This window comes from Oncorhynchus clarkii, chromosome 2 (genome assembly GCF_045791955.1).
Source record: "Oncorhynchus clarkii lewisi isolate Uvic-CL-2024 chromosome 2, UVic_Ocla_1.0, whole genome shotgun sequence".
NCBI classification, from domain to species: Eukaryota; Metazoa; Chordata; class Actinopteri; order Salmoniformes; family Salmonidae; genus Oncorhynchus; species Oncorhynchus clarkii.
The window spans coordinates 8020561-8029896 of NC_092148.1; positions in this window are offsets into that span (position 1 = coordinate 8020561).

The following is a 9336-nucleotide window of genomic DNA, read 5'->3' on the forward strand; positions in this document are numbered from 1 at the left end:
GTCCGAACAACATTTATGTTCCGGAGAAGGTATAAAAGATTGGTGAAGAATTCAGCTACGAACTGGTCCGTTTGGAACAAGTTTGTAAAACTCATGAGAGACGGTGCGGCCACATTACCATAACACTGTTAATATAATAGCCTCATAAGAACAAGTCTTTGATATTAATTACTAGTCTGCAGCTAGGAATTCGGTATCATTGAACGTGAAGAACGACAACCACCGAAACGTGAATGAATGTCACTCTGAACTATCCATTCTAACCACGACAGAGAGAGAGAGACGGACAATTCTACAAAAGAAACAAACTTTTCAACAGTGATCAAAACGACACACTGAGCGTAAATATATATATTGATTGTAATTGTTCCCGAATGAGTGAGCGTTCATGTGCAAAGGATTAGCATTTCAATTGTTATAATTATCTACTCTGTAGTGACTTCTCAGCTGACCCCCACTCCCCTTTCGTCTAACAAGTCGCCATGCCGGTTTAGCCCACTAGGGCACATTCCCCTATCATTTCTTGTAAACATATTTACTTGTTTGTTTATGCACTTCTGTGATTGTTTGGTTAGTTAATAAATAAATTATTTAAGACAATTGATGTATGACTCATAGTGAAGACTGGGTTCATGCAGATAGGCAACAATTTACGACGTTTGGAATGAGACTAACGTGAGGTAAAATAATTAATTCGAAGACTAATTGATCAGATATAAAATATCTGAAAAGTTATATTAGGAAATTATAACTTTGTAATCTGAATATTTTCCTTGGTGCCCCGACTTCCTAGTTAATTACAGTTACATGATTAATCAGTTGATCGTGTAATACTAATTACAGAGAATCTTTGATAAAAACAATAAGTCTTCAATTTAATGATAGTAAAGACATGACACTCTCCATGAGAACTCAAAATATAAGAATGTTTTACTCCATTGTTTGTAAACATTGTAAATGTAAACCAACACTGTATAGCCTCATAACATGGATATCATGGATGATCAGTCATTTTGAAATCAATCATTTTGATATCATGGATGACCAGTCTTTGTCTATTAATCTGAGAGTGGTTACATTTCTCCAGGCCCATCCCTTAGCTTTTTATCAAAACAGAGGCGGGACAACCGTTTTGTTATTGTTTCATCTGTGGATTTGCCATTTAAACATCTGCATATTATCAAGATATTAAAGTGTCACCAACAAAAAGGTAAACAACAGGCCTATAGCAAGTGCAGCATATGACATTCATTTTTCCCATGTACATTGCACTTTTCAGTAGTGCTCAAAGCATGCCGTTCCATGAGCGAAGAATTCATCTTTCAACCCAAATCAATGAGCCCAATCAATCCTCCATGACAACAAAATCATAAACAACAGAGTAGAGCTGGCTAATAAGTCCTTCATTTTGGGGTCATGCTCAGATAAAACAATTTGGCTAATCTATACTTTCATATTTCCAAGTCCTATTCTTGAAGATCAAGGGGCATAACATTTATTGGAATGACTGGAATTCTGATAGACTTTTAATGTAAAAATAAAATTGAATCGTATTATTATATGTAGTATAAATAGATGGGTTAGAAGAAGCCTACAAAACCAACCCATAAAGTCAAATGTAACATCCATATATGGCCAGCTATGTAAACTTTAACATTGATTTATCCTGCAATAGATGTCGATCAATTGGTAACATACATTTTTGGCTTCTTCTAATGCCGCTTAAGGGAAAGTAACCAAAAAGTAACAAAATGTAATCAGATTACAATACTGAGTTTGAGTAATCCAAAAGTTACATTACTGATTACAATTTTGTACAGGTAACTGTAACGCATTACATTTAGAAAGTAACCTACCCATCCCTGCTCATGCATGTGTAACAGTGTTGCTCCTGTCACTCTCCTCACCCCAACCTGGGCTAGAAAATAGGGATCCTATGAACACATCAACAACTGCCTCAGACGAAGCATCGTTACCTATCGCTCCACAAAAGCCTTTACATTAGTACCTTGGACCACTGCAGAGCAAGGGAAACAACTACTTCAAGGTCTCAGAGAGAGTGATGTCACCGATTGAAATGCCACTAGCGCACACCACTAACTAGCTAGCTAGTTATTTCACACCGGTTACATATCAGTGCCTAAATTAGATCCTACATTTTTTAAATAGTTTGTGGCAATGTGGAGGTGGAGGAAAGGGTACTGTGACAATTTGTGTATCTTACAGTAAAATCAAGGTCAAACATTTAATGACTTCAGAGCACAGTTGGCCAAACATGAAGCATCTGGATGAAATGGATTTCTCTGGGTTGCTGCTCTGTAAATAGATAGCCAATCAGTTCCAGATGTAGTGCATCAGACAACATCTAAGGTCCCTGATTGCTTGTGTGTGTGTGCGTGCGTGTTTGTATTAATGTGTGCGTGTGTCTATGTGTGTTTGCACACGATTGCACATGCATGTGTGTGTGCGTGTGCATGTACCTCAGAAGTGTGGGCGATGACACTGGATTGATGGATTGACTGGATTGACATACTCTTGATAATATTTAATTCTATTTTGAGTGAATTGGCAGTAGAGTTGTTTCCATGTTACTCTAAATTGAGTAAATTACAGTTTGTAGAGTTAAATATAAACACCAAATAGAGTAGAAATAACTCTGAAAATTGAACTCTGCAACAAGAGTTATTTTTACTCTATTTAGACTGGGACCAAATTATATCTTTTGTAGAGTATAATTGTATTCAATTTGAGTAAAATTTACTCAGATAAATTTACTGTGTAGGAGAACCCTTTAAAGAACCCTTTTTGGTTCCATGTAGAAACCTTTTGGGTTCCATGAAGAATCCTTTCCATAGAGGGTGCTACATGGAAAAAGGGTTCTACCTAAAAACCAAAAGGGTTTCTACATAGAACCAAAAAGGGTTCTCCTATGGGGATATCCGAAGAACCCTTTTGAAAGCCTTTTTTTCTAAGTGCACACACACACACTGGTCCTCTATCACACCTTTAGGACATTTGTGTCCATTTGAGACATTGCCAGTGCCATCTATTTTGATGTTAAGGGAACAGAAGAGTTCATTTCCTGCCTGGCAGTGTGGCATGTGTGCACCACATTCTAGACCAAGAGCATGTCGAAGTGGGCCGCTTATCTGAAGTGTTCTTCTTCTTTCACTCCCGAACAGGATTCACCTAATGCACAACACAGCTTATAAATGTGTTTTAGGACAAGATTCAGCTAATGTACAGCACAGCCTATAAATGTCTTTAGGACAATATTCAGCTAATGTACAGCACAACCTATAAATGTCTTTAGGACAAGATTCAGCTAATATACAGCACAGCCTATAAATGTCTTTAGGACAGGATTCAGCTAATGTAAAACAGCCTATAAATGTCTTTAGGACAGGATTCAGCTAATGTACAGCACAGCCTATAAATGTCTTTAGGACAGGATTCAGATAATGTAAAACAGCCTATAAATGTGTTTAGGACGGGATTCAGCTAATGTAAAACAGCCTATAAATGTCTTTAGGACAGGATTCAGCTAATGTAAAACAGCCTATAAATGTCTTTAGGACAGGATTCAGCTAATGTACAGCACAGCCTATAAATGTCTTTAGGACAGGATTCAGCTAATGTAAAACAGCCTATAAATGTCTTTAGGACAGGATTCAGCTAATGTAAAACAGCCTAAAAATGTCTTTAGGACAAGATTCAGCTAATGTAAAACAGCCTATAATGTGTTTAGGATTCAACTGATGTAAAACACCCTATAAATGTCTTTAGGACAGGATTCAGCTAATGTAAAACAGCCTATAAATGTCTTTAGGACAGGATTCAGCTAATGTAAAACAGCCTATAAATGTCTTTAGGACAGGATTCAGCTAATGTAAAACAGCCTATAAATATCTTTAGGACAGGATTCAGCTAATGTAAAACAGCCTATAAATGTCTTTAGGACAGGATTCAGCTAATGTAAAACACCCTATAAATGTCTTTAGGACAGGATTCAGCTAATGTAAAACAGCCTATACATGTCTTTAGGCCCGGATTCAGCTAATGTAAAACACCCTATAAATGTCTTTAGGACAGGATTCAGCTAATGTAAAACACCCTATAAATGTCTTTAGGACAGGATTCAGCTAATGTAAAACAGCCTATAAATGTCTTTAGGACAGGATTCAGCTAATGTAAAACAGCCTATAAACATATTTAGGACAAAGGCCGTTTTTAAAATACTTTATCTATGGATTATCTGGATTATCTGTGCCTGGTTAATGTGTACTGTATGTGTCTGGTTGTTTAAGAGTCTTATACCATTGCTTGTTGAGGCCTGATCCCAATGAGTTGAGAAATTCAGGAAACGGGGGTCCATCCTAACCGGATGCATCTGGACGTAATCAGGATTTGCAGACCCCCATTTCAAACAAGAATCGCATTTGAATGACAGTGATTGAAAGGGCGGTCTTGACATCTCATTTGTTCAGGTCAGAGTCCAATGAATATACTTACATCTGGGTCTAACAGATCTCCATGCACATTTCCTTCACTCTGTTCTCTACCTCGGTTTATTTAGGCATCGTTCAAAGCAGTTTCTTTCCAGTCAACAGAGTGAGGTCTAAAAAAGTGGGGGCCCATTGTTTTCAATGGCAAATCATCTATTCCACTCAGAAACTGTGGTCGCAGATTGACCGTGAACATTCAGGCACAAGGGATCTGTTAACTTAGGGAGTACTTTAAAGCTTTCTACAGGACAATGATTGCACCACCAACATTTTGTTTACCTCTTCATGACGAGTCAAGGTCAAGATTGTATATGGTCAGAACGGTCCAGTACAATTATCCAAGACTGACTCTTTAACGTAACATATAAATCAACAATAGGGTTTCAGTGGCTGGTTGATTTCAAGCTTCATTTCTGTTTGTTACCTATCAATCCATGTTGACTGTTGAACTGATGACTGTGGGGTTCTGGTAGGCATCAGTTATTAACTGCTTTAGCTGCATGACTGTTCCATTAAACATACACATCATCATCATCATCATCATAAGCCCGAAGACGTGAATGGATCCTATTTCAGAGCTCTTCACTACAGCTGTATGCTGTTGTTAGCTCTGCTGACAAGACGTCCTAGACCTATGGGATAACCAATGCAATGTCCTTCTTCCCCTCCTCTTTCTCTAAATAGAGAAGCCTAACATTTACTTCTTATCACTTTCGATTTACAGCTGGTGCCGGCTGTGTTTTATACACAGACGTTGAGGCTTTAGGAGGTGTAAACAAAGAAACTTGGCTGTTCAATGTACAGAACTACAGGTCATGCTAGTCTGGCTGTGGACCACAGGGGCTGTGTTTACACAGGCAGCCCAATTCAGATCTTTTGTACATTATTTCCATATCTGATACCTATCTAATCTTGTCCCTAATGTGTAAACAGCAACAACAAAAAACACATGGAATCTGATCTTTTGACTTATGATTTACTGTATACCACCACCATACTTTATGTGGATCTCAATCCTGATGCTACATATGTGACCTCAGTCTAGATGCTCAAATCAGAACTGATTTACTCTGAAGTGTTCCTTTTTTTGCACATGACCTGCCATTACCATGGCAACCACCCCAACATTTAAACTTCTACATGATCGGTGTCCCTATACTGGGATGGTTGAGCTAATGTGCGCTAATGTGATTTGCATGACAGTTGTAAGTAACAGCAAACTTTCCAGGACATAGACATGTCTTATATGGGCAGAAAGCTTAAATTCTTGTTAATCTAACATACTGTCCAATTTACAGTAGCTATTACAGTGAAAAAATACCATGCTATAGTTTGAGGAGAGTGCACAACAACAAAAAACGTTTATCCCAGCAACTGGTTTGATATATTCACCTCTGAAGGTGAATAATTGACTTACATTCAGAGATTCAGAGATAAAAATGTAGCATAGTCGTGTTCGATAAAATCAATTTTTATATTCAAATGTAGGAACTGTGTTCTACACTTTGAACCCCTGCTTTCTCTGGCTCCACATCCACCCCGCCCGGGCCATCTACTTCAGAGGCTACATCTGTGTGAATGAGCAAATCTGATATGGGTAAAATGTCTGGACACTGAGTCTGGAAACTCAAGAAAAAAAGATTGGATATGGAAAAAAAAATTGAATTGTGTTCTTCGGGTAGCTGTGTGAACACAGTCAGTTTGTTTACACAGCCAGAGTGTTTCTCAAAAGGCTTTTTACAGGGGGAGTGGCAGCAGCTTTTCCAGACAACCACTATCACAGATCATTTCAATCATGTTGAAAATTCAGAAGCCTGTGAAACGTTATTATAGATTCTTATTTGTCATGAAGCTGAATTAGATCACCTTGGCAGCAGTGGTTTCTGCAGTCTTACTGTTATTCACAATGTGTCGGTTGGTGAGTGATGCAGTTGACATCTATCAGTGGCTGAGGTTTCAGCAAACCAATGTTACAGATTTAAGTAATGTAGTGTTGGCTACAATAGTGTTGCCATGCAGTACAGTAACAACCGCAGTAATTACACAGTATTAATAACATTGTACTGTGTGATCTTGATCATCAATAGAACAGAACACTACACTGAATTCATATTGTAATGATCACATTTTACCAGATTTCTTAACCATAACAATATGTAAGGCTACTTGAACCATAAGCAGTTGGAGTAGCACTGATTAGATGTTATTGCTCGGCTGTTATTGGCTTCAAACTTAGCACACTTCTCTGATTTGGCTGTGATATGATGCAGTACATCTGAGAAATTAAGTCAGGGCACTTATTGATGTGGCTGTTGTGGTTTGCATGTCATTGAAGACTAAAAACAGTATTGTTTGTGTTGCAAACTTTTGACAGATGTATATGAAAATATGTGGCTTTGGCAAGATCAAGTCTGAGCTTGGGGGTGAAACAATTACACATTGCCCTAAATGGTCTGAAAGGCCACTTTCCTGTTAATTGGCTCTGTCTTGTGTATTAAGCGGAAATTCCCCATTATGATATTCCGCAACAAATGAAGGGTGCACGTCCATGGGCATTGTGATGCAGACTGACACAACAGGAAGAGAACACTGTGTTTAGCCTGAAAGGAAATAGAGCAACACTGAACGATATAGTGAGAAAGTATCCAAACTTGGTCTTAATTAACAAAAGTATCCCATCTAAATGAAAAGTTTATTTGGAAAGAGAGGTGGAGGGCAGGGCAGAATAATGGTTACAGATGCAGGATCTTCATTTCACCAGTTTCTCACAACAGGAAAGAATCCTACAGCAAAAGGAAATGTGAATTATTGTGTGGGTTATAATGAATGGATTTGATGAGGAGCCTTCATGTGGTGTCGAAGAAGGCGTGACAGAACCTGTAAACACACCTGGAGCAATTTCCTGAACATGAAAAAAATATTTGCCCCAACAGCAATATAAACAGGAAACCATAAACAGTCACTAGATGGTCTGGTCTCTGGGTTGGACCTACCGATGGATGTATTCACTCTGCTCTGTGGTGTGTGTGTGTGTGTGTGTGTGTGTGTGTGTGTGTGTGTGTGTGTGTGTGTGTGTGTGTGTGTGTGTGTGTGTGTGTGTGTGTGTGTGTGTGTGTGTGCACCTATAAACTGTATAGGATGTGAAGCACCTATAAACTGTGCTTGACTGTGTTTATCTGGTCAGACGAAAACTCAACATCGTGTCTTGAGTTTACAACCAGCATCACAAACATTGTACCTGCTCAACCTCAATCCTTGATTCATTGTTTCCTGGAAAGTCAAACTATGGAGTGAAACAAAATAATGTACCATCTTTGTGAGTGCTGGCTGCCTTTATTCATAAAGCATTGTGGGGGGCTCATCTAAAATCCAGAATCAAACGTGTGGACATTCATCTGGGCCAAAGAACAATCACACTGTCTTAGAAAAAAAGGTTTCCCAAATTAACCCTCTGTAGAAAAGGTTCTACAAGGAACATAAAAGTGTTGGCTTCAATAGTTTTTACCTGGAACCAAAAAGGGTTCTTCAAATAGTTATTCTATGGGGACAGCCGATGAACCCTTTGAGGTTTTAGACATACACGGTTAGAAAACAAGACATCACAAGGTGCTAACATCCCAGCAACACCCCAGCATCACAAGGTACTAACACCCCAGCATCATAAGGTACTAACATCCCAGCATCATAAGGTACTAACACCCCAGCATCATAAGGTGCTAACATCCCAGCATCATAAGGTACTAACATCCCAGCAACATAAGGTGCTAACACCCCAGCATCACAAGGTACTAACATCCCAGCATCATAAGGTGCTAACATCCCAGCATCACAAGGTGCTAACATCCCAGCAACATAAGGTACTAACACCCCAGCATCACAAGGTACTAACACCCCAGCATCATAAGGTACTAACATCCCAGCATCACAAGGTACTAACATCCCAGCAACATAAGGTACTAACATCCCAGCATCATAAGGTACTAACATCCCAGCAACATAAGGTACTAACATCCCAGCAACATAAGGTACTAACACCCCAGCATCACAAGGTACTAACACCCCAGCATCATAAGGTGCTAACATCCCAGCATCACAAGGTGCTAACATCCCAGCATCATAAGGTGCTAACATCCCAGCATCATAAGGTGCTAACATCCCAGCATCACAAGGTGCTAACATCCCAGCAACATAAGGTACTAACACCCCAGCATCACAAGGTACTAACATCCCAGCAACATAAGGTACTAACATCCCAGCAACATAAGGTACTAACATCCCAGCAACATAAGGTACTAACATCCCAGCATCACAAGGTGCTAACATCCCAGCATCACAAGGTGCTAACATCCCAGCATCATAAGGTACTAACATCCCAGCAACATAAGGTACTAACATCCCAGCAACATAAGGTACTAACACCCCAGCATCACAAGGTGCTAACACCCCAGCATCATAAGGTGCTAACATCCCAGCATCATAAGGTACTAACACCCCAGCATCACAAGGTGCTAACACCCCAGCATCACAAGGTGCTAACATCCCAGCATCATAAGGTACTAACACCCCAGCATCATAAGGTACTAACATCCCAGCATCACAAGGTGCTAACATCCCAGCATCATAAGGTACTAACACCCCAGCATCATAAGGTACTAACATCCCAGCATCACAAGGTGCTAACATCCCAGCATCATAAGGTACTAACACCCCAGCATCACAAGGTGCTAACATCCCAGCATCATAAGGTGCTAACACCCCAGCATCACAAGGTACTAACACCCCAGCATCATAAGGTGCTAACATTCCAGCATCACAAGGTACTAACATCCCA